The sequence below is a fragment of the Dermacentor albipictus genome, chromosome 4, assembly GCF_038994185.2.
Source record: "Dermacentor albipictus isolate Rhodes 1998 colony chromosome 4, USDA_Dalb.pri_finalv2, whole genome shotgun sequence".
Classification (NCBI taxonomy): domain Eukaryota; kingdom Metazoa; phylum Arthropoda; class Arachnida; order Ixodida; family Ixodidae; genus Dermacentor; species Dermacentor albipictus.
In genome coordinates this window covers 66,781,923-66,800,512 of record NC_091824.1, presented here as the reverse complement: position 1 = coordinate 66,800,512, position 18,590 = coordinate 66,781,923, and the positions used below count along the sequence as shown (strand labels likewise).

The window sequence follows — 18,590 nt, the reverse complement described above, 5'->3', positions numbered from 1 at the left end:
TGGCACCAGTTGGAGTGTTTCTACAAGTAAACTTTATTGTGAAGTTTTACAAAAGAAGTCCATAGCATGAACTTGACGAATGGCGCACATTTATCTGAACAAATCAAAAACCCGTTCCCACAGTATACTATGCGACGAAATACTTTTTTTTTTCTTGGCTAACTCAACTGTCAAAAATGCAGGACAGGGAATTGTCTGGGGTCCTGAACACACTGCTGCCACAGAGTGGAGGGAAGGCTGTATAGTTCGGCGCGCTGAGCGTGGTTTGCAGCAGAGTGGAGAGCAGCTGTTGCCGCAATGAATGCACAAAAGTGCGTGGCCAACGGGAGCTTCTTGATTAGCGAAGGCGCAAACTGTCAACGCTGTTTTTATTGCTCGCGAAACTGTACGCCAGCATGGTTTGGGCCATCCAAGCTAGAAGTCTCGAGTCCAAGCACCGGCTAGTCAGCAACACACCGTCCGTCCTGTCTTTTACTTTTTGCCCAATGTCGATGCCGCTGTTGTGTTACAACACGTCGGCTGAACAGTGCCCATTGTAGCAGGAAAATACTCATTCTAGTAAAAAGAGAGTAACTCTAATGTGCATTGTAATCGAAAAAAAAAAGCTGACGACAGAACATGGCAAATTTCAAGAACCTTTACTGATCCACAATAACCCAAACACGATAAAATATGTTGAAATCCATGACGTCATACTGATGTGCCGGCGCTGGAGTTTCGGCGTGAAGTTCAAGAACTAGATCTTTGGACTTTTTCAGTATAGGTACGACTTCATATTATGTTTCCATTGCGAAACATTGCCAATCTCCCTTCGTATAGCGCACAAAACAATGTAAGACTTGCTGCGCACAATATTGCACCACATATTACATCCCTTGTTTCGCATTACGGGTGGAACTGCGACCTATGGTGACAATACTTTTAGTTCAACGTCCAATACCTAGCTCGTCGCATGTCGTAAGTGGTTGATGGTTAGGGCGCTCGTGGATTTGTTGTATCAGAATCAAGCAAAAAGTAAGTCATGACCAGACAAGGTGGCGCCCAGCCCACTCGCTACCGACCGGATAGGTAACTATTTCTGATCCGTTCACCCTGTTTCACGGTAAGTTAATGATGCCGTAGAATTTCGCTTTTCTTCATCTCACTTCGGGAGCATGTGAGGGCGTTATCTTTGCAGTTTTTCGTGATTGGTTCTCCTAATCTAGGGATGAAGTTGTGACGGCTAACACGGTATAGTAATGTTTTGCTTCTATCTCGTGGCTCGTACTCACAGTTCGAAATGACCTGAAATCCGGTAAACAGAGCGAACAGAAGCTAAAAGCAAACTTCAGTCCCAAGTTTCTGGATTTCTTCGAACGCTATTGCATCAGTTCTGGACATGTACCAAGTAGGTCAAGCATGGGTACTAGTGCTTAAACGTACTAGTAAATGCGTAGTTACAAAAAGCATGGCGAATTCCGTCCATTTGAGTTCTCTTTTGGTCTTACGAGCTTAACCTCAGACGACTGAAAAGCTCGTCTACTTCAATAAACGAAAGATTCCGTTAGAGCACTTTCATGAATATTCGTCGGCTCTAAACATGCCTTTGGCCGACTCGGCCCTGACCACGCTGGCGAAGGGGGTTGGGTAGACGCGGTGCAGAAATTTTAAAAAGCCTAAGTTCCCATGTCTAATTTTGAAGCACCTGGAAGTGGTGTTAACAGAAACGCTAGAAGCTCCAGTTCTAGGAAAACGCTCCATCGAAGTCAAATTACTCAAGTGACCGAGTTCGATAGCACCACCGCAGGAAATGTCAGGCGGGTGGCTTTCAAAACGAGTAAGGAACGCTACGACCACGCTAGGCGTTCATACTGGCGCCATCACTGACCACGTGCTAGTTTCACCCCTCTTTGTGACTAAATTCCTATTTCCTACAGAACTCCCCAACCTTAACTTTTTCTGTTGCCTTGTTTGGTTCGGAAATAAAGTATCCCTAGTTTTTTAGCCTTAGCGTAGTCAGTAGAAAGGGGTACTTACGTTTCTGTGAAGTTCTCCGAGAAAGCCATTCCAGGAACCATTGGGCAGCCTGACTCCCCACATGTTCATAGGGCGGACGCTTGTCTTGTAGCTGCGTCATGAACCACGCAGTCGCGAACGAGTAATAGCGTATTCACGTACATCAAAGGCACTTAATCAAAACACTGTCTTAGGAAGGTTACAGAGACACGAACATCGCGTTAATGCGCTGTAAACATAACTAAATAGGGGCAAAATAATATCGCTAAGAAGGTGATGGGTAGATTCAAAATGCAAGACGCAGAAAGTATTGTCGTTAAACAAATAAGAAAAATAAAGCAATGATAATTACGACATGGTAACATCTTATGCAGGCGAGAAAAATAGAACGCCTGAAGGAAAAAACATCTGCAGAACACACCGGGACACCACGCCAGCGCTCGTCAGGAGATCGTATGGTATGGTACAATGAAAAATGCGGAGCTTCCACTAGGGGCTAGGTGAGTCCTTCAGCCCCCATAATTAGCACAAGAAGGCGAAATGAACGGACAAAGTGGAGGGCAGTGGAAAACGAGATAGATATTTCTACTTTCCAAAGTGTATGTGGTTAATTTGTAACGAATCGGTGCCACAGTCCCCATTTGTGTCGGCCTTACCTTGGCGACACTATTCAGAGCCAAATGAATTGAGGTACCCGAGTGGCTACAAGTGGTTTAGCTCTGCCAGCGTAGATGGGGCTTTCGAAGAAGCTTAGGGCTGAAGAAGATATTGTTGGTGCCACGCTTAAAGCGGAAGCTACGTAATGGAGCCGTCCAGCGATGACAGATGAGGCGAATGTGGTGGTGCAAGTGATGGTGCAAGCGATGGTGCAAGCGATGGTGGTGCAAGCATTATTCCATAGAAATTGAAAATACGATACATTTTCGCATGAAATGCTGATACGTACTATAAAAACTGCCGTATTTAATGGCATATTATCGTGGGTGATAGTCTCCACAGACGACACAAAATCTGCAAAGAGTACCCCTAACGTAAATGCTGCTGTAAGTGAGAGGCTTACCGAATAATTAATAGCCTTGACTTCCCGTTTTGAAATTGAGTTACAACTTCCACAGAACCTGGCTTCTCTGAGGCTACTTCTCTTATATTTTTAGTCCGACGGGAACAAGTACAATAGTAAACATACATTGTTGTAGTTTAAAATTCTTAAAGCTACCCTGTCTAAGGTTGTTTCTGTAAGTTTCTGCCGTAGCGATACTGCCGACAGCTAACATGTTCTTCCAGCGGAAACAGCCACAACTCCCAATAAATATTCATGCGCAAATTTCCAGCATGCTGTTTCAAAAATCCTGACCTCAATGGTCGCAAATACGGCGCTGTAAAAGCAAAAAAAAAGCGTCTAATTTTTAACAGTTATTCTGTAGGCCTCGCTTGATTATAAGATGCAACGATAAGAAAATCTCACCTCATATTGAACTTCCGAGCCGTGTCCCACAGGACATCGATGAGCGATGTCAGGAACAAGTACGTTCGCACAGTTCCATTTGGGAAGTAGTCTGCATGTGGTAGATGCTGTTCCCGCCCGTAATAAGGAAGAAAGTGAATATTGCATCACTGAATGCCGCCAGGCAAACACGCGGACAGACATGACCGATTGGTATGATACCTGAGAGTACTTACTACGTTATGTGACACTATATACTTCTATAATATAATCTTAGTCATGGTGATATATTTACGTGCGCTTGAAGTTCTCTCTAGCAATTTCTGTTCGTCAAGCATGTCTTTCGAGCAAGTACTTAAGTTTCACAAAGACGTGCTCACTCCTATTCTGCCTCTCTGTAATTCAATAAAGTGTGTGTGTGTTTGTCGGAGGGGGGGGGGGAGTACTGATCATAGAAACCCCAATCTAATACTAAGATAATTAACATGGTAACAAAGTAATTACGAGTCCAATGTGATTATGTTTCTGTAGATTTTAAGTAAATATAGAAACATTTTCTTGCTACGGAGTTTTCCGCATATACTGCCATCCTGAAACAACAAGAAACATTAAAGACAGTTGGCGCACCACACTTCCTTGCCTTTAAAATCTGAATAATTCGCTACAATATAATATAACTGCATAGAACACCTACTGCGTTTCCGCACAAGGAAGGACAGAAACTAAACCAGATAAATGTTCCGTATGCGTAATGTTGCATAGAGCGAGTGATCATCTTTATGAAGCTGCTGTCTTCCTGGAATCACCTGAACTCTACAGTGACATGGAGGCAGTCACGTCGATTTCGGTCATTTTCTAGGCGCGGCATGGCTACTTTTTGGTATCTAACTTTATGTTTCAAGTTGGCTGGAATTTACCACAACACTCAAATTAGCAGCATCACTTTTCGCACGTCTTGAAGTAGTCATGACCCAAAAGGGTAGTGTTTTGGGCTAGTTATGTCATGATTATTGAGGAGAGCGGTAGCATGACTACGATTTCACACTAGCTATTTGGACCACTTATTTCCATATTTGCCACATGAAACCTCAATTAGTAGTAGCTATTGTACTTTTTTTTTTCAATGTCGAGTTGTTCTATTGCTTAGCGCTACAGCTCTCCACAGTATTCATGAATTCTTGGCATGACAGGCTTCATGTATTGCATTAGGATCGATCGTGTACCTATTTAAGCTGAAAAAATCAATTTGAATAATTTTGAGTGACTTTTATAATAACTCTAGTTACGTTGTACAGTACTTTTTAGGTATGAGGTACTTTTGCACTTTAAGCAAGCAATATGGCAAGAGAAATGCCCCGTATCTTTGCGGAGAAGGGTGCATCTCAAGTTTTCCATACACATTTCCATATTTATAAGCTTACTAACTTAAACTAAAAGATGTACATGTCGCTGATTTTTTTCTTATGAAATCAAAAGGTAAATCTGAATACGAGGAACTTACCTGCATGGTTGTTATGCGCAAAAGTGGCAGGCTGTAATTCGACATACCTGTGCACGCTGTGACGTAGCAATGCGCACTAACTGGACCACTAAATCGAGGCTAATACTCCCGCAATTAAATGACACTCTGAGCTGCGGCGTCGTGCGTCAACCTGTCTGCAGCACCTGCCCTCCACCTGCCCTTCTTCTTATTGGCCGTCCAACTGCACGCAGTATAAGAGGGGTCTTTATTGGTCGCTCTTGCATTGTCGTCATGACACTGGTTCCAATCAGAAGCTGGGCACTGCCCTTTCGAGGGCCATGTCCCTCCATCCATGACTGCGCAAATGCGGCTGTCGAGGAATAATGTCGGCAAACATTTGCAGTGTATGTATACGTCATTATTTGATTATTAACAAATCTATCGGGTGTATGAGCTGTCGAAGAGAAAGCGCCGCTGTGCAAACGGATAATTCATAACAGGCACCATATCATTTGCGCAGCTGTCAGTAGAACCTGTCATGCGGTTTTCCTTTTTCTCTCACACATCTCACCCGCCGTGGTTGCTCAGTGGCTATGGTGTTGGGCTGCTGAGCACGAGGTCGCGGGGGTTCAATCCCGGCCATGGCGGCCGCATTTCGATGGGGGCGAAATGCGAAAACACCCGTGTACTTAGATTTAGGTGCACGTTAAAGAACCCCAGGTGGTTGAAATTTCCAGAGTCCTCCACTACGGCGCGCCTCATAATCAGAAAGTGGTTTTGGCACGTAAAACCCCATAATTTATTTTTTTTAATTTTGAATTTTCAGACAAACACGTGTAGCAGAACTACACGCCCTTCCCTTCGCACACAGAATTGCAGGCTTCAATTATTTTAAAGTAAAACTCATTACAAATATGGGCAACAAATACTGCTTCCTCAATCTCAATGTTGACCTGGAAGACGCGGTTCCTGACCGCGTCTTCAGGTTTTGAGCGAAACAGAAATGCGGTACAATATTCAGAAAGAGTGAACAGAGTACAAATCTGGTCCTAACACTGCGTCTACGCCCCATGCCCATAAAGCAAAACGCACGAGGAAACGAAATAGTGAAGCCATATTTGTCCTTAAAGGGACACTAAAGTGAAAAGTGATTTCTTCTGCATCAGTAAATCACCGTTCTACAACACCAAAAACACCACTTTTACAACGATAAGACGTTTGGTAAGCCAGAAAAAGCGCAAGAACGAAATGCGGGTGGCGACGCCTACTTGAGTTCCCGCACCTGGGGGCTGTGACGTCTTGGATTTTGATGGCATCTTCTAGGGCCTACTAATTATATGTAGCGGTACAGATTGACTACACTGTGTTCTAAAGGAACCAAATATTAAACATGCCAAGTTTCGGGAACCTTTATTCAGCCAACACGACCCAAATGCGCAAACAAACTTTGGAATCCCTGACGTCACGCTGACGTACCGGCGCTAGCGTTTCGGCGCGAAATTCAAATACTGATACTTGGACCTTCATTTTCTCATCTAATATTCAAACTATTTTCTTGAAATGACTGCCTGCAGGTTTCTCAAACAATGCTTTATTAGTCTAAACTGATTTATTGTTTCCCTTTAGTGTCCCTTTAAACATTAAATAGCATCAATCTCTGTGCCTCTCCCTCATGTGAAACAGCATCCAACTCTTGAGGCCAAGGAGAAAGGTTGTAGTTCAATGTTCTTTTGCTAACTATTTTCTGGATTTTCTGGATTCTGCATATTGCCCGCAATTGAACGCATGTTTAAAAAACAGCTGGCATTGGCTTTCAGAATTATATCATCTAGCCGCTTAACCATCTGCGAAAAAGGTTTCATCTTGCGATGAGAAATAGTGGCCATCGTCGGCCCTCTGTAAAGGAGTGACATTCTAAGTTTATAACAGGATAGCGTTCTGATAAGAATGTTTCTGGTGTATCTACAGACAGATTTGTCTCTCCATCGAATGTTATATGCAGACGTGTGTTCACTGAAACAGAGAAAAAGATCTTTCTATGGTATTCGATACACATAAGGAACCAAGAAGGTTTTAGGAATCTACGAACAGCACCCCGCCGTGTCATTGCGCTATATTTACGTAATTTCAGTCTTTGCCTGTATAATTAGCTGTGTGTACCCGAAGGAGAAAAGGCTTTGTTGCATTTTTTTCTTACATTCTGTCAACCATAAAGTAATTTACTGGCTTTTGCCATGTCGGTATGGGATCAGTGAATATTGATGGCAAAAAATATTTTTCGTGTATGTTAAGCACGTGCGTGTTATGTATGTTGTGAATTAATCAGCAGCTAGAACATCTGTAATTCTCGGTAGCATTCTGATTACCATAAATTGTGTGTCACTGTTATTAAAGGCCTCCGCTAAAATAAAACGTCATCATTTCGCATAGCGGACACAATATCCAAATTTTGATGTAGTGCTGCTTTGAATTCCAGGCTATCTTTCATTGTCAGATACAGGTTGAATAAGTAAATACGTATATTCATAATGACTTGCGATAATGTGGGTCGTGGCAGCGAGGAAATAGGTAATAGACTCTTGCATACAATTCTTTTCAGCCATACAAAGTGATCAATCTTGATTGCTTCATCGGTGGCAGAAAGCATTAGATTTTTACCTTTCAAACCTATATATGGCCGGCACTTTCTTCAAACGGCTTCCCATAATCTGGTGCTTTGGGCTATTTGCACAGCAGGTCATTTCTTACCGTGTCAACATCAAAAATAAGTAATCGGTCATCGATAATTAGGACAAGAAAAACAGGTTTCTGAAGCTGCTTGCAGTGCGTGGACGCCGTCTACGTAACGATCCACTAAGAATACATGTTGGGGGAAACATCATGTCGCATGACAAAGCTACAATTATCGGTCCCCCGAGTAGAAAGTACTAGTACAGATTTTTTTTCAGTATTTGTGCTGTTCTTATACTAACAAGAAACACAGCGGATGCAATCGATCAACTGTGAAGGAGCATAGTTTGTTGCTCCGTGTGCGTCTTTATTGAATGTTATCTCGGGGTGAAAAAGAACTTCACAAAGCACTGCGTAATCCTCCCAGGAAGCAACATAGTACGACACTGTAAATCGTTAGCCACTGTTCTTGCCACTGAACAACTAAAGAAAACGAAATACGAAGTGCCACCACGAAGACCTTGTCCTCGATTTCAGTGGCGCTTGGGGAGACGCTGTTTCAGAGTAAGCCTATATAGAACTGTGCTACAATGTTCAAAAAGAGCAGCCAGTGTATGTGATGTAATTCTTTGAGGACTATAAAACAGATAAAGAAACAATGGAGTGGTGTACGATGTGTTTATCACTAGTAACTTCTGTCGATTTTTGTCTGACTCTGTCTGTGTGTAACTGCATTTAACTCTAGAGGCATATAAGTTCTTCACAGTTACTTAGCTACGAGTTCTTTACGTGTAGTCTGAAGGGCTTAATGCTTGCCACAATTTGACGCATGGTAAAAAAATAGGTCGCAACGCTTTCAGGGTTAAGCTTACCGACCGCTTAACAAAGCGCAAAGAATGTGTCCCTTTTTTTCAGAATCTTTGGCTGTCTTCTGCTGCCTGGGAAGAGCCGCATGCTAAATTGGTAGTAGGTGATATTTTAATGATGGGTGTAACGTTAAGGGATAAGAAAAGAGCAGATTAGGTGAGGGAACAAGCGCGATATAATGACATCTTAGTTGAAATCAAGAAAAAGAAATGTGGCATGGGCAGGACATGTAATGAAGAGGGAAGATAACCGATGGTTATTAAGGGTTACGGACTGGATTCCAAGGGAAGGGAAGCGTAGCAGGGGGCGGCAGAAAGTTAGGTGGGCGGACGACATTAAGACGTTTGCAGGGACAACATGGCCACAATTAGTACATGACCGGGGTAGTTGGAGAAGTATGGGAGAGGCCTTTGCCCTGCAGTGGGCGTAACTAGGCTGATGATGATGATGAACATTTTCCTGAGAGTGCTTCTTATGTGTTTCGAAACTGATGTGCTGCCTTTTACATAATTGTGTACTTAGTGCAGCCTGTGTGTTTTCTTACTCTTCTGTCTGTTCGTGAGTGTCTGTTTTCTTCTGTATACTGGCGCACTGTATTTTCTGTCGCTGCTGTATGTTACTTTGGAACCTGTCATCTTGCCCTTTCACACGCACCCCTTTACTTTAACTCCTCCTATCTGCAACTTGTGTTTCTGTTGCCTCTTTTGTAGAGAGGAGGCGGGTTCGTGCACTTCTCGTTGGCAGCTGCCAGCCTGCCACCCCCTCACCCTTTTCTCTCTTTGTCGATTGTGTACGTTGGATTTCATATCGAAGAACATTTAATAATCTTCTGTGAATGTATGAGCAGGCCTGCCTTTACTGAAACAACGAAAAGGGCATTCAAACACTAGTCGAGGCACATGAGGGAAAAGAAAAAAAAAAATATTTAGAAGCATGACAACTGCAGCACTAAGCGCAACTGCCCTAAAAAAATTTTTAGCCTTGCTGATCATGACTAATAAGTCGCATTTACACCATGGAGGGAAGTGTATTTCGTTTTACGAAACTGTAGTTCACTTGTTAGAAGAACTGCCATATGAGACAATACTCTTTTTTCTACCTAAACCAATTAGGACGCGTTTTCATTTGACAAATTTTTCTTAGTGAATATAGAGCAGAACCTCTGAGTACAATATGTTATTTAGAAAATAAGGTGCAGGTTCCGACTTTGCAGGTGAGGTCATTGTAATTTACTAACCCGGTTAGTAAAAATCGTAGTTTGGGCGAGCCTGTCTTCAACGTTTGTCACACATTTTCTTTCGGCGGTGCAATATTTACGCAGATATATTATTTGACAGAGTAATACGTAACGTTAAGGAGATTAGAGGGCTGCATAGATTAGGAAATACCTTGCCAGTGTTTTATAGTCCTTTTCAAGACCTGAAAAGCACTTTATTCTTAATAGATTCTTGATGGCTTGAAGCATTCTTAGCCGCGAGGAAATAGGCAACGTTACTGATCGCAATCTGCTCTTTTATCGATTTTCCTTCAGCCACGATTAATTAATTGTCTTACCTGCTATAGAAATTCGAGCGTTCCATATGGATTGTCGACGTTTTCTCCCGATGATTGCCTAAAATCTACCGCTTACGTTGGTTGTCCTTGTACCTGTTCATTTGTAATGCTGTCAACGCCAATGAATAATCCGTCAAAGATAACTAGGGGCAGAACAAAATCAATCGCTATATCTTCTTCCGATGTGCTTATGGCGTCGGCGTAGAATTGCATTAAGTGCACACACTGGGACGAAACATCGCGCCATTGGGCAAATATATAAGTATCGGCGTTCAGGGCAGACAGCAACTAGGCGCGCCTCCAGTGCAGTTTTTGTAGCTCAATACTTTACCGGCGAAATACGCAACGAAGTAATAGCTCATAATGGAGATGGTGACTTTGTGTGCCTTGTTATGTACATAAGGACTCTTCGACAAGAAATAAATTTCACCGCTCCTTCATCTACACAGAAACTGCAATGGTAAAGAACAGCATGTTATTTTGCACAACGTACTGAAGTAATAAATTGCCTAAGCTACGCGGCTTTCTCGGTGGAAGCGAGGTGAAATGCAGCCCTTCTAACGTGGCACCATTAATAAGCACACTGAAAAAATCTGTCTGCTGTTTTTGTTACGTTGCCTAGCTTTCCCATGCATGTCCTTTTTCTTTCTTAGAGACCACCGAATCATGCTCATGTTTTCGATGGGCTCTATAGGTGGCATGGGGCCACATTTTTTATAAAGTTTGTTTCAGTGCACAAAAGACGTGGCTATCCTTGCGACGGTCATCAGAACTGAAAGCTCCTCCAAACTCCTGAAATTACAACTGAATTTCAGCATATACTATGTATTGTAGTACGTGCTAAATGGTCGCAAAAAATTTATGAAAAGTTGTTGAAGTCGTCATGAACACTGAAAAGCGCGCATATTGTCATTTCAATTGTTCTAATCTACGCAGAAAGCATGTTGCTACAAATGTATCACCTGTATTGCCGCTTAGAATGCAGCAGTTCAATGCCATTCTGATATTTTTAAATAATAGGTTGCTTACAAAAAGCTAGCTAGTTCTCCTGATCTCGCGGCACAGGGCTATACGCTCGAAGGCGCGTGAGCACTGACCCAGCAACAAAGACTCACCGTCAATTCGTTTTCATAATTTCGTTGGGGTCATTCCATCGTCGTCGTCCCTTCATCATTGCTATATCGTCGTTATTTCGTAGCCCTGATTCATCTTTGGTACACCCTCATCACACGCTGAGATTGTGACGAAAAAAATAAATGAGGGAAACCCCATAATTTGCTATTTTTACACCTATCGGCGGGACGACACAACTTCACTAATAACGGAGGCGAGAGCTGGCGCGGACAGGGAACGTGCGCATCCATAGCTGCAACGTCGAGAAGACGTCCTCTCCCCCACGCTCTCCCCTCACCACGGTGACCTACTTTCTAGCGTCCCTCAATCATTTCGGATTTCCAGCGATGCACTGGTTGCTATGCCAACGGAAGATCAAACCAATAAAATACTCTCTGTCTTGAAGTTACGTCGTACCGCCGATTGGTATCTGCTGCCGTCACCGTGCCGATGGATGCGTGCCGATGCTAGTTTATCTCGTCGATCGCGTCTCGCGAATGTCCTCACCTAAAGAGCATATATGTTAAACCGTGATCACATCTCCCTTACGCCTCGCCTTGTGCGCAACGATGCCCGCGTGTGTAGCGAGCTTCTTACGTGGTTCTCGAAAGCTTTAAGCGTACCGAGTTTTCGCACAGAGGCAACGCTGTGGTTGCTACGGGGTGGAAGAGTTGCATAGGTCTCATGTTCCGAAATGCTCATCTCGCCGGAGAAATCGAAGCCGCGACCAATTGCAATATGGACCCCAAAACGGTATTTGTGTAAGTTTGCGATCCTCCTTTTCCTCATTTGAGCATCGAGTAACCTTGTATGCATTATGTGACCCAGTGTACACGACAAAGGTCGTTCCTAAACAACAATTTAGCTACGACATGCCACTCCTAGTGCCAGTTGATGGAACGGCCGTGCGTCACTCAGCTATTACAGTACTCAGCCCTCGCGTTAAGTTGTAGACTTGCTTGGTAAACGCTCCTTTATATACTACATAGGGCAGTGAAAATTTCACAAAGGGCGTTATAGAAGGCCAGCTATCTCGTATACACGGCATTCATTACACAAATAGAGATGCGGCGAATGTGCGTTCTGGGTTGCCGGTACCGACTACGTGTAAAGTCCAGGCCTGAATTAGGTGGCGTTGAAAGGTGACAAGTTGATGAATCACGGAAGTGGCTTCATGGAGGAGAAACCAGTGGTTTCTAATGAAGAATGTAGACGAATGAAGGGAACTTTTATTTCAGTCATACGGTACAGGTGGCGTTCTATGCGAGCAATTACTGAGTTCTTGAACGTGAATTTGCTTATTCGTATAACTGAGGGGGAGTTGTGTTTCGGCAGTGGGTACAGTGGTAGCGTTATATCGGTCTCCAAGCTATTATCTATCAATAATTTCGCATTTATCACAAGAAAATTTCCAGAGTGCAAAAACAAAGCATTGTTTTTAAGAGCAGGCCGTGAAGGCAGCATTGTTGTCGTAGGGCGAGAAGAGACGTGGATGCCTGGACGTTAACCAGAAAAGCATCTGGTTGGCTGCCATATGATGGGAGAGGAGAACAGTTGTACAAGAAGGAGAGAGGGAGAGACAGGAAAGACCTGGTCAACGCGTGCACGCATGCGGACAATGTCACATAGTCAGACATGTTTGCAGAAGACTCGGAAGAATGGTGGGGACAAGACTGTAATGCGACATTTTAAGTTACCGCACTCTTGCAGAGCAAAGAAAAACATTTATTTTCAACGACACACAGTTCGGATAGTCCGTTGTATAAAAGGCTTAAAGTTAAAAAGATAGCACACTTTACAAATTTAGGCGGATGGTGAAAAGGTCGGAAATGAATTCCTCGAGGTCGACTTCTGCGACTCTATTTAGACGGAAAGATTGGCGGAAAGAAGTATGCAAGTGTGAGCAGCTAAACCAGACTAGAAAATCGGGATTTTCCATGGTACACTGGCACCAGCTGTTTTTCTTCGCCATACACAATAGGCTGGTTTGAAACTGCCGAATTATCCGCGCGGCTACGATACATGTGAAGCACAATCGAGAGAAAGAAATGAGGTCTGTTCATTGTATATATGTGTTCTTTGTGTGTATATTCTGGTTGGATGAACATAACGACATTTTCTAGAGAATAATATGTTTTTTTCAAATAATTTTCTTATTTACGCTCTTCAATCACGCTGAATGTGGGACTGAATTTACAAATCTATTTGTTCGTAGGAACTCGCCCTTGTCGCTTACTACGTTAATTATTATTTTGTAGTCTAGTAGCAACAGTGACTGGTGCTATTCTTTGAAACACCTGAAACATACAAAGGGCCTCAATCCTTGTTCTCATTTAAAGATGGTCGAGGTCAAATCGTTTAAATGATATGAAGTAACTTAATAAAAATTCGCCGCTGTCCAAAAAAGGAATGAAGAAACCTCTCGCAGCATGTGGCATTCCAGAACTTATGCGAAATATCACATTCCCAGCAGGGCTGATGCTTTGTGTCATCTTTCAATAAAGCGAATGTGGATGATGTGCGACCTAATTATTTACACACCATTGGTTTCCTTAGCCATTCAGAAAATAGTTCCAATGCGCAGCAGTTCAGTGTTATTATACTAAGAAGGCATTTATTCCTATTTGTGGAATATAACGCTAGTTTAATGAGATACTAGGCTTGGTTCTTCGATTAGTCAATGCTGAGCAATAGAGTATTATAAATTTGACACACCACGCGGCAGGGATACGGAGGGAATCGCACATAGGCTCCCATAGCCCACATAGTCCAAATCTTTAAAATGAAATCATATGAGTGAATTTGTTCGCTCATCCCGTTGCCGAAATCCTAAGCAACACGGAAGGCCTTATGTAGTCTAATCCTAAAACTGCGTAGACGAATGTGTGCTCCGAGTGCGCCAGTGCCCTTGTTCGCTTTCTACAGTAATTAATATTTTAGTATTCACTCCTTGTTCTTTTTTTCGTTGCTATGTGATAGCGCAGTACAGCCCTAGCTGCCTTTAAATTACCGATTCATTAAGGCATCCTCTTTTGACGGATGGCGCTAGTTTTTCCGCCATTTTTCGGGGAACGTTCCGCCAGAACTCACTCAAAGGCTTCACTAATTATACCTGATCAGCCTCGACGAAATATAGCACAATAAATGTAGGCCAAGTGATTTGCACGTGAAGGAATGTCCGCAAATAAAAAAAAGGAAATGCAGACAAGCTCTAAATTTTCGCTCTATATACCGCCAGTTGGCAAGCAAGGTTTCAGCAAAACCTTACGGTACGGTAAATATAAAATTTAGCATGCGAGATATGTTTCCCAAAGATATCTGTTTGTTTCGCTAATAAATCCACTGTTACACAGAATGAAGATAGTCGTGGTACTCCCTCAGCGTTGATTTTTAGGTCCATTGTTGTTTAACTTGTATTGAAATGTTACAGTTCACATATTATCGAACTTAAATTTCTTAGTTTATGCTGATGATACCTGTATTTTGGCAGCTGTTCCGTCAACTGCAGGCGCTTTCGAAAAGAGAAACTAAACTCTACAATCTTTACAGTCAAGCACGAACAACAATAACCTAAAAAATAAATATCACAAAGAACAAAGGCAGTAACTTCTAGACCTAAGAATAGTCAAATCTTTGCTGACTACGCAATTACTCTAGAAAGGTCAAGAATTGAGACTGCCAAATCTCTTAAAGTTTCGGGAGTTTATTTTTGTGCAAACCTAACATGGTGTGACCAGGTGAATTTTGTATTACAAATATTAATCCATAAGACAGGCTGTTTTAGTAGAAACATTTACACACATCGACAGTTATCAAGCTAGTAGTTTAGATATCTACTTTTGCTTCCCACTTGAATGATTACCACCTAGTTCGAGGGAACTACAAACGCAGACAAACCTACTCCGGCTCCTAAAGGCTCGGATAAACGTTTTACGCGTCACGACTAACCTTCTGAACCTGTGTCAAATTCGTTCATAAATACCCTTTATTAAGAATGAATTACTTCGACCGGTGCATACTAGCCAGGTAGTACCTTTTCAAATACAAAACCCAAAAAATTGTGCAGATCCCACGCACTCCGGAAAACTACGTTACGCTAATCATTTTGCAGGTACATGGATATTTATCGATGCTTGGTGTTCTGTGAAACAGTACCATGAATAGCAACGTGATCCTGTAAATTGAGTAGGTGTGTGTGTGTGTGTGTGTGTGTGTGTGTGTGTGTGTGTGTGTGTGTGTGTGTGTGTGTGTGCGTGTGCGTGCGTGCGTGCGTGCGTGCGCGTGTGCGTGTGTGTGTGTGTGTGTGTGTGTGTGTGTGTGTGTGTGTGTGTGTGTGTGCGTGTGTGCGTGCGTGTGTGTGTGTGTGTGTGTGTGTGTGTGTGTGTGTGTGTGTGTGTGTGTGTGTGTGTGTGTGCGTGCGCGCGCGCGCGCGCGCACGTTGTAACCGATTGTATGACGGCGATAGCATAATTTACACTCCTGCCATTCGATGCGAGCCTGCGACATGGTGAATGTTGGGTTCTACAATGGTATTGGATGAGCGCAAGCGAGAGAAACACCGAGTGTGTCATCAGCGACTACGTGCTATTTGTCATTTCATGCTATGTCATGCTGTGCATGGTAAAAGGGCGATAGCGTTCCTACTTCGGCGAAGAAATGCTAAAGCTTGATTAACTTGGGCGATTGTCATGTCTGTACAACGTTAGACAGTTTTACAAAGCGTAAGCTGCTACAAGGAAAGTACTCGGCAAAGTGGGCTGGTCCCGGTGATAGTGCAGGTGATAGTACAGGCAATAGTGCAACCAATGGTGCAACACGCGCCTCAAAGTGCGAGCTGTCACGAGGAAAGACGACTACCAAACACCACGGGGAGAACTTGCCGGGATCATGCAGTTTAACATGGCACGTTAAAGCTCGAGCTCTCACAAGGAAAGGCAAATGGCATGGAATGCGTGCGCCTGCTATTTCAAAGCGCTGGTTGGCCTTGAATCTAGAGAAGCATGCATGCGATTCTGCACCAATAGTTAGAGCACCTGACTACTGTGCTCGACGGCAGCATTTCAATTCCCTCGTCAGTCGCGCATAATTTTATTTTCCTTAATGTGAGGCGAGACACGAACATGCAAGCGGCGAGAACTTTCTGTGGCCGCACAGTGAAAACTTCGCGCACGCTTGGAGCTTGTGGTTTTACACTGACAAGTGTACATTGCTGACTTTGGCACTGTATGCTTGGCAGCCATGGGCACCAGCAAGCCAAAACTAGGAACAGCAAGTAACGGCAACCCTTTCTGAAGCAAGGTTATTACTCGTTACAAAACGAATCTTGAACAAAATAAAAATATAATAATTGGTACGATTTCTTTTACGTTGCGTAGCCTCCAGTTGACTGCATTCATGGAATACATGCAGAAGGGCAGTAAAAGCAATATGTGATTCAGCTCCGTAGCTTTGGCTGCGTTGCCACGTAAAGTTGCCGCCCGGTGTACGTACCAACTGCAAAGTGTCAAGAATGGGGCAAAGAATGGTTCGCATTAAACTCCGTTAAGTGACATGGCGAATTTAGAGTGCAGTAAGTTAACCTGCAAGCACGAAGGGCAGAATTCTGGAAGTTGCCCGTGTGGATGTCCAACATACGGTCTTCAATTGTTAAGAAATGGCTAATTTCGTTTGTTGAACGAATGCGACGGGTGAGGTTTGATATTTATCAGATAGGACTGCCGCAATTAGCGGAAATATTTAATTTTTAAGGCGTTTCTGTGTAGACTGTGCACTTCTTTTTCTTGTTATTCTCATTCCTCTACGTTTCATGTTTCTATACGTTTCATGTTCTGCCTCCACTTTACCGTGTTGCCTCGACTTTATCCTTGTTTATTTATTTTTACATCTTAGACCGCAGGTAATGGTTTGTAACTGGACAATTCCTTCTTTTTTTTTCTTCTTTCCTCACGGGCATGAGAGTACACTGATTGTTATTTATATGCGATGTTTATAGTTGTAATTAAGCTCTGTATTCTTGTTCTAGTAATTATTGCATCTATCACTCGTGTCAATGCTTCATAATTGTTTTTTTGTATGATTTTAATGTTTTGCTGCTTTCTTCTATGGCCAAAGTTGTAGGAGTTTGATAACTCCTCTAATAGCCCTTCGCGAATTTTTTTCCGGTCCCTTTATTCGTTTCATGTAAATAGACAATAAATATTGTTTGGTTTCGTTTGGGTGAAGCCGAGAGAATCAACAGCAACCGACACCTGTGTTCGGCAGCGGTGCTACAACTTAAGTAGTCGCCCTCACGTGCATCCTTCTCACTCGTACGGCCCGTCGGGCCACTCGACGAGTGGCTTCGTTGCCAGATCTGCGCACACCTTTGGTCAGCAATATCTCTGCCACGAGCACAGCGAAGGCCACACCACTGCCAGCCAGTATTAACATGAACACGGAACGGTGGTGCTCGAAGTCCAGTGTCTCCGCCTCTCCCTGCTGAACTTTCGGGCATCTTGAGAAGTCTGCTCCCAGTGAGATAGTGTCGCGGTGCCACTTGCTGATCACGCCTGCCTCGTTCAGCCACTTTACCCTGCACCAATGTCGCAGCAGAAAAGAAAAAGACAAAGATTATTATTAGAAGTGTTCACACTTGTTCCCGACAGCCCTGATTGTCACCAGTGTTATGCTGAGCCCCAATGAAGCATCGTAATCGTTGTAGCCGAGGTGCCACTTTCATGATGTGGAAAAATACCAGCCAGATTTGCAGTTCATTTGATCGTCTTCCCTTAGCCAGTAGCAAATGTTTCTAAACTGAGTGCCTGTGTGCTTTCAGCTTAACCGCCGCTGAAGAGATGTGAGCGCTTGAAGGAACACATATTACTCAGTGTCCAGTTCCACTCGCTTTAAATTGTTACAGTAAAGCAAAAAGAACTTGCCGCGCCTTTGCTTGTTCTCATTACTGATGCTGCCTAAACTTTGCAGCTTCCAATGCGCTTCTCGGTGCGGTGGATTGGCAATTTATTTGACAGCGAAGCTGCTACACTCTCCTTGGTCGAGAGTTTTCGTGTCTACGTGTGCGGTGCTCACACAGAAATGTGGGCTGGTCCCCTAGAGAGTGCAAAGAACTGTAAAGCACACAGTGTGTTTCTTCTCCAATCCACTTTCACAAAGTGGAATGAAGGCGGATTTTCTTTTGTTTTGGAAAGATGTATAATGGCACAAATGGGTAAACACTAATTCCTGCACCTTATAAGTATACCCATCACCAGTATCATTATTTATAGAGGTGCGGGGCACATCGCCTAGGACGACACCGCCTTTTCAATCATGCGACTTAACAGACGCTTGGTTACCTGCAACCACAAGCAGTGGACATGGTCGACACAGCAGGTAGCAGTCACCACCCTACCGGTGCTGAACCAGAAAGTCACAGGACAAGGCAAGCCAACTATATTGCTCTGTCTAGAAAACCATGCACTTTTTTCCAGCAAAGTGGGTGAAGAC

At 43.4% G+C, this 18,590-nt stretch overlaps 1 protein-coding gene across 5 annotated transcripts in view; it reads left to right on the top strand.

Annotated features, from left to right (window-relative positions):
• LOC135897612 (probable cytochrome P450 49a1) overlaps window positions 1-18,590 on the top strand; it is a 189,783-nt gene that overhangs the window by 24,735 nt on the left and 146,458 nt on the right. The window contains exon 1 of one of the 5 annotated variants that reach the window (XM_070538073.1): window positions 11,781-11,866. The exons of the other annotated variants lie outside the window; for them this stretch is intronic. The gene's annotated coding sequence lies outside the window, so the exon portion shown is untranslated. Of the gene's footprint in view, window positions 1-11,780; window positions 11,867-18,590 lie in introns of those variants that run through there. 5 annotated transcript variants of the gene reach the window in all.